General features: G+C 38.2%; 1 protein-coding gene across 1 annotated transcript in view; it reads left to right on the forward strand.

The window, feature by feature from the left end:
* The window catches only part of hlcs (holocarboxylase synthetase (biotin-(proprionyl-CoA-carboxylase (ATP-hydrolysing)) ligase)), a 56,138-nt gene that overhangs the window by 21,241 nt on the left and 26,632 nt on the right, over nt 1-8,265 (forward strand). The window lies entirely within an intron of this gene.

The following is an 8,265-nucleotide window of genomic DNA, read 5'->3' on the forward strand; positions in this document are numbered from 1 at the left end:
TAGATGCTAGTCAAGTCCTGACAGCTAATGTGATTTTTGCATCATTCATGTAATAAATGTGTCTGTCTCTCCTGGATTCTATTTGTAACACCTTTTCATCAACGCCATAGTCATAGCAAAAGAGTTTGTCCACATTAGACACTGTATAACAGTAACAAGGCCTTTCTGTGCTGAGTTTGCACGTTCTCAAACATTTTGCACGTTTCCTTGGGGTACTTCAGTTTCCCCCGTCGTCAAAACATGCGCACTAGGTTGATGCCCTTTATCAAGGTACCTGCTCAGGACTGGAGTTGATCTGACCCTGTAACACAAAGAAATCATCTGTGATATCATTATATCTGTAACTGAAGAATAAAGAAAACATGTTTTCTAAAAGCAGGAAGATTGGATATTGTACAATGTTTATTAACAGTACATTAGTTTAAATGAAAATAAATGCTGCCAAGTATAAATACCAGAACTCTGATAACTTGTTTGTTTAATTCTGAAGTATACTGAGCACAGTCAGTGTAGTGTGGGTAGGGGCCCTCGTGTATGTTGTTCTTTTGAGCGCTCTGGTGTAATGGATTGCTGTTCTGGCAGACTCTTATTAGTACAGTTTGGCCAACAGTAGCCTGAGTCGTCTAGTTTGAATAAATCTTTGATTTGGAAAACCTTCCCTCTGTCTTGATGCATGCTTAATGTAAATACAAAAAATAATACCTATTTTCTGAGTGAAAGATTTCGGGGGAACGTGATGGTGGGGCTGTGATATTATATAAATTCTTGGGACAATGAAACTATATGAGCAGATATCAGAAGGTCTGCGACAATATGATTTCGATTGAATTCTGGGGCCTCTGGCAATAGACAAGTTTTCTGCTTCAGTGTATCATTATGAAGTAAATGTTGATTGCACAATGGAGTGAATATAGAGTAGAATCTTTATTTTGTCAGTTATTTTTGACATGCAAACACACCTGAAATTTGTCCTCTGCATTTGACCCATACCGAGCTACACATTGTAAGTACACACACTGCAAACTAGGAGCAGTGGGCTGTCATGTCAGGCGCCTGTGGAGCACATGGGGGTTTCGATGCTCAAGGGCACCTCGGCAGTAACCTGGCTTGGAGTCCAGCTACAGACCACAATATGGAACTGGACTGGTACCTGAAGAGGTGCCAGTTCACTTCCATATTGCACCCAGGAAAAGGAAGGTTAACTGACGATCAGGTTCTATTATAGCCTAAATCTGCCTTTCTCAAACTATGCATGTTTGCTTTTATCTATTTTAACGCACAATAATAACCTCTGCGCTCTCAAACTCTTGCTGGCTACATGCAAATACATTTATTGAGCACAAAATATATTTTTGTTTGCTCAAATGAAATTATGTTTTGCTCGTGCATAATTCCTCTTCACAATATAATTTATGTGCTTGCAAGATATGTTTTTCTGTGCTCAAAATCTCCCATTGCTCCTTCATGAATGTGGCACAAATATCACGCCATAGTTTAAGTGCCAGTTCTAGTGCTACTCCTTTGCACAGTGTGATTGTGGCTGACAAGTCAACAATAAATAATATTCCTATTGGGAATAACTTCTGTTTGAACTACATTTAGCTAAATAGGGTTGCCTTATTCTACTGCTGTATTTTTACATGGGTCATAATGGTGGTACTTGGAGAGCCGGATATTTTCTGAGGTGGTATAGGGTGTAAAAAGTTTGAGAACCACTTGACTAAATGATTGAATAAAGATAAACTTTGATTTGTGTTGTTATTTGCAATGTTGAAAAAAAATGGAAACAGTCCAGTTGTCTTTGCAACGTTCACTCCAACAATATTACCACTTGGAAACACTAGGGGGGAAAAGTTGTCCGTTGACTCGTTTTTTCAATCCAGAATATTCCCTACTGCTGGTTAATTACCGAGAGCGGAGTAAATATCCTTCCCAGTGAGCAAAGAGACATCCTCTGGGGAGCCAGAATGAAAGTTTTTTTTATACGTCTTTTCTGGACGTTGTATAGACGTTTATATGTCGTTTGTCGACTAATTCTGGCTGTCTGTGGACGTCCAGATCATAGCCAGTATGAACGTCTATTCTCAACTAATTCTGGATATCAGTGGACGTCTAGATTATGGCCTGACTCGACGGACATGATATCAACCTGTTTTGGACGTCCACAGACGTTGCCTGCTCAGTGGGTTGTTGTCTTTTTTTAAAGCTGCTTGCTTTTCCCTGTCTGGCACTAGCGCTGTTTAAATGTTAAGGAAGGAAGGAAAAGGTGACATCCCATGCCAGCGGAATTTTAAAATGAAGGCGACCTAAAGATGATGATATGGATTGATGTTTTCACTTGTAATTGATGGTTTCAGATTGTTAATCATTAAATTGATTTATCTATCCGGTTAAGCCCCTATGTGATGCATTGCCTTTTTTCTGCCATCCCCCAAAATGCAATAAAAATACATTAATAATAAGAGATAATAAACTACGATTAGGTTCCTGTCCACCATACTTTTTGTTGCAGTTTCTATATGCCTGTTATACTGAAACTGCTGATACAATGTCTGGGTTAATATTTTTTAAGTAAGGCAAAATTATTATTCATGCATTTAATCATTAAAATTGACAAAATTTACTTCCAGGGGACATACCCTTTGCATGCAATTGCAAAGTACTAGTCGGACACCAGGAGTGAGGAATATAAAAATTAGGTTAAGTTGGAGAATGAGAAATCAAATGTCTAGTGTTTAAATTTTGCTGACATTCTGCCCCCTGAGAACAAATGTGTCAATTCACCCATCATCATCATCATTTAACCATCATCTATCATTCATCCATCCATTCATTACTCATTTACTCATACTCGTATGCCATGAGCACCAGATTGTTTCCATTAAAGTTAATCATATGAGCAGCAACACCAGCTATTCTGCATACTACACATGTGGAGACAATTTGGCCTCCTTAACGTATGCAAATAAATGCAGGGGGCTTACAGCTGGCCTCTGTATAGAGGGCCAATAACTAACGTGAGGGCAGTAAATCAGTCTTTGATCAGCCATCACAGTTACTGTCCGCAGTGAATGCTGTTCAGTTTGTTTATCATGTAGTTTGATTTTAAGAATAAAATGGAAGTTCAAGCAGTCTAACTAATGAAAAGCTTAAAGAAAATGTCAGGACTTTAGGAAGGCCGTTCTAAAACCTCAGTTCTAGCCTGATTGATCCATTCCTTTACCACTTCTGATGTGTGTTTGGGATCATTGTCCTGGTGGAACACCCACCTGCACCAAAGACCCAATCTTCTGACTGATGATTTTAGGTTTTCCTGAAGAATTTGGAGAGAATCCGCCTTCTTCATTATTCCATTTACTTTCTTTAGAGCAGCAGATCCACTGGCAGCAAAACAGCCCCACAGCAAAATACTACCAGCACCATGCCTGACAGTAGGTTTGGTGTTCTTGGGGTTAAAGGCCTCACCTTCTCTCCTCCAGACATACTGCTGCTCATTGTGGTCAAACAACTCAGTTTTGTTTCCTCTGACCACAGAGTTTTCCTCCAGAAGGTTTTTTCTTTGTCCATGTGATCAGCAGCAAACTTCAGTTGAGCTTTAAGGTGCCTCGTCTGGATCAAGAGCTTCTTTCTAACACAGCAGCCTCTCAGCCCATGTTGATGTAAAACACTGTCACCTTCAAATCATTGGAACTCGAGACTGCCATGATTATACATGTTATTTACAAGTGTAAACTTGTAAACTTTTTACCATGACAGGTATTTGTACTGTGTTAACTGCAAGGTTTTCTATCTTTGTGTGAACCCTATTGATCCTGTTTTTCATTGGTTCAGGAAATTTGGAAGTTGCAGCTTGTAATGGCTCAGTTTGTAAGATGTCATCTTGTTCCCTGTATCTGGAAGAAATATATATTTTAAGTTTCTTTAGTTAAATACACATATTCTCCTTAATTTCAATCTATTCTGAACGGATTCCTGACATGGTCAACTGAGCCAAAAATCTACTAATTCTATTAGGGTAGGCAGTCTAACAGTTGGCTGCTTCTTCTAGGGTTTTTCCAGTTGTAGCATCATTTCTTTCAAGAAAAATCGATGACCTGAGCTGTGAGGTCCCAGGTCAGTTCAAAGTTCCTTGCAGTCCATCAAGTACACGTTCTTACTACCAAAGTCTCCATTTAAGTTTCAGGGAATGGGAAATAACTGTTCACTAAATAGGTGTTAATTTTGCTGGTTCTCTTGTCAAAAACAAATATTCATAGCTTTTGTGCTGCAGTGATGTAACAGTCAAAAAGCAAAGTTTGAGTTAATGAAAGCCAATGCATTGCATTATTTTAACAAATGACTTTTTTTTTTTTTGCCTAAGCCTAGTAGGGATGAACCGTTGTGTCCCTTTTTCCCCCGATTACAGATACTCAAACACTGGGTCTGGATACAGTATGAAATACCAATCCAATATCAATGCTCTATTTCCTAAATGTAAAGTCTGTAAACCTCTCTGTAACTTTAATAAGCTAATTCTTCTGTGTGTCAGGTGATGTTATGCTGTAACTGTGCAACATTTTTAACTAAATGGAGATTCTCATATAGCAACCTCCTCTTTAGGCTTGTGCTAGATTTAAAGACCCCTCTAAACATGTTTTTTGAGACGGAAAAAAAAACCTCTTTGGATTAGTAATTTGCGTCTGATATTGTTTTTTCCAGAAGAAAAGTTTAAAGTCTACTACTCTTTTTTTCATTGAAGATTCCAGGATCTATGCATATGTAAAGGTTTTAAATTCAAAAGCGTAATTGTTGGACACAAAGTGTCTTCCACTTGTGCACTGGAGTTTTCAAGTTTTCTCATCACAAAAGTTAAAAGTTAAATGTTGGACATGTCCAGATTTTCAACTGGCTACATGTGTTGCAGTCAACAAGGTTTTCTTTTACAGAATTTTTCTTTTGTGAAATATTTATGGATGTTTAAGAACATGTCAACAATAGCAGCATTACTTTTGCACTGTCTCATAAGATTGAGGGAGTTTAATAGGATTGGAGTGGTCACTGTGGAAGATTGGGTTTTGATTATGCATTCACTCAAAAACAACCACTAGGGGGAGTCACAGCTCCAGGTTGAGAAGCAGGAAGGAAGGACCGGAGTTATTCTTCAAAGCAGAAGAAGTCACATTTCCAAAATTGACCCCTCCACTTAGGCGGTACTTAGTTAGATGTCCTTTTTAGGCACAAAGCCAGGGCTTCCCATAAAAAACACTGTATTATGGTAATATTTGTAGAAATAGCAGAAGTAGTGTAGTTGTTTCTGTCTACATGGTCTATGCAGATGGTCGCCCACCATTGAGTCCGGTCCTGCTTGAGGTTTCTGTCTGTTAAAAGGCAGTTTTTTTTCTCACCACTGTCGCCAAGTGCTTTGCTCACGGGGGAAATGTCGGGTCTCTGTAAATATATTAATTCAAGAGTATAGTCTAGACCCCCACTAATTGGAAAGTGTTATGAGATAACTTCTGTTGTGAATTGGTGTTATACAAATACAAATCAATGGATTGATTGATTTAAACATTGTTATATGTTTGGATTATTGTGCGACCTTTGACCCTGCTGCCCCAGCCACTTTGTCCCAACAAGGATCTTGCTGATGAAAATTGGGGGCTGCAGAATTGTTTCCAGATTGCAATAGAGTCTTACCAGGAGAAGAGCTGGTAGCTGTGTGCCTCAACATGTCTGCACAATGGTCTTTGTGCTCACAATATACTACCTTGGATTGCTTCCATTAGCTTTTATTCAGTCCTCAAGTTGTCAGGATGTTTTGGTCTGGAGGAGATCAGGTTAAATATCCAGACCCCAATCCCAGTGTCTCTCCTAAAGGCGACAAGCCCTGAAACCTCAAAGTCTTATTTGACATCACCTGGGAGGTGCTTGACTGCAAGAGGTGGCAAGGACCCATATTGGTCAGCACTTTTCAACTTATCATGTTACCTTGTGGTTTTCAGATTTTCCATTTAACCTCATTGAAATATATCAAAAACAGTAGAAATAAAAATTCAAACAGGAGTACAGATACATTCAGTATACAAAACACATTCAGTTACAGGTTTCAGTTAGATCTTAGGTAGTGAATTATAAAATTTCAGTTTGCTAACAAAAATTTTACACATAGAGTAAGTAAATTATTAAGATATTCAAGAGCGCCATTTTCTGGATTATTACTGTTTGTTTTTTTGAAATGTTTCAGGGCTTTCCCTGGTAACTCCATGCTTAACATCACAGCACTGTGAACTGCAGGTAATTCCCTTACATAAAGTAGGCAAAACGGGCTGGAAATGTCTGCAAGAGAGTCCTCATGCACTTGACAATTTGACAGTGGGATGGTCCTAAGTTCTTGTAGACTTAACAGGAATGACAGTGCATTTATGTGGTGTCAGAATAATTGGAAAAACATATTTCCAACTAGGATTATTCAGGTGAACGCCCCCTCAAATGGGAAGAAACTTTTACCAAAGTCATTTATTGTATAGTCATTACATGGTTTCCTGTGTGCTTCTTTGTCACTCAAAGACTGGGACAGCTGTCAACATGTTGTTTAAATGCTCTGAGTGCTAAAATGCAAAACAAACAAATGTTGCTCCCACATTCTAACATGAACACACCAAAGTCAGAAGAACAACTTCTTAACTTGGGAATTGGGACTGTCCGGGGAGCGTGTGAATGCAGCATGAGCCTGACTCTGTGAGGCTGAGTGTGGACATTGGGATTGGGCCAGGGTGTAGGTTTCCGTGAGTGTTTGCTGTCAGGCATTGTTACTTGGGCTACGCAGTTTGGAGGCTGTTTACCTGAATAAGTAGACTGGTTCTGAATGTTGGAGGCATTTAATACATATGTTCTTCTGCACCCGAATCCTTTAGCAATATTTATCTGCCATGTTTTTCGGCCCTTAAGGTCTTCCACATTTCTCATTGTAGAAACTTCGTTCCAACGTCAACATATTCAGCTCAGTTAGTACAAGATTGCCATTTTGCAGAATTTTGATATCTTTCATAGTTTCAGAAATATTCAACATCTGCTAAATTTTCCCCATTAAAATGAATGGGGAAGTATTAAAAAAAATCCCACATTTTCTCACTTTTTCAAGCATTTTCAACCCAACTATCCATTCATGCTTTCAGCTAAAAACACCATTCAAACGTTAAAATGTTTCAAATGTTCCACATTGTGTCTATATTTTTTCAAAATATTCAACTTTCTTTACAGCTTAGTTGTAATGGATGTCAATTAGAAATCACTTAAAACCCACTAATGTTCAAAAGCTGCCAGGTAAAATGAGAGCACAGAGAGTCATGCCATAGAGATGATATACAGTCTTGTGTAGTCGCATTGGTGTGAACTGGCAGGTTTCAGAATGTCTGGCAAATTGTAAGAAGTTGCAGGTTTCAACTCCTCTTGCTGCAAATCTTTGGTCTGAACAGGCCTTTATGGAGCAAAGAAATCTTTAACAATGGCACAGAGTTAGCACAGTCCTTAGCCCAGAGTTTGTGGAGCTACAAGTGACTAAACATGGGACTAAAAAGGTGCCAGGGTGAAACTGGGCTAAATTAAACAGAGCAAACATGCATCATTTTAGAAGGAAAACATTAATTGTAGAGCCATGTTGTCACAACACAAAAAGCCATTCATCATTTAAGGAAAGTTGAGCATCAAGTGGTTCGCTGAGTAGGCATGACTCTTTTTTCTTTGGTCAGATGGAAGTAATACAAATAACTAGCTGTACATGATAAATGTGTGTTGGGTGTTGAATGATGAGTGGTAGACAGTAGACACGAAGATGGCCCAGTTTTAAAAACAAAAAAATGTACCAGTGTGTTTAAAATAAAATGTGAATCAAGTTTATCAAATAAATTGACAGTATTAAATTCACATTCATTTAATCACAGTCACTATTTATTCATAGGCATTTTCTTCACTTCCATTTTTGTCAATTATTTTTTTTGTTACATTCACCCTTAAAGCCACTTCCCTTAAAAATGATAAAAACGTGGCTCTGTTTTCATCATATCTCAACTGGGTTAATCAAATCGCTTTGAAATTAATCCAATCACTTGATAATATATCTCACATGCATTTTTGCCCTCTGTTTTTCAATTCAGATGAGTTTTCATCATCTTGATTTTTATCAGTTAACTTTTGGTACTTCCAGCCCTTCTATACATACAAGAAGTTGAGTTGAAACAATCTTTGTTATATATCAGAATTACAAAGATGCCCAACACTGGGATCAAT

This window comes from Pagrus major, chromosome 13, assembly GCF_040436345.1.
Source record: "Pagrus major chromosome 13, Pma_NU_1.0".
In the NCBI taxonomy this organism is placed as follows: domain Eukaryota; kingdom Metazoa; phylum Chordata; class Actinopteri; order Spariformes; family Sparidae; genus Pagrus; species Pagrus major.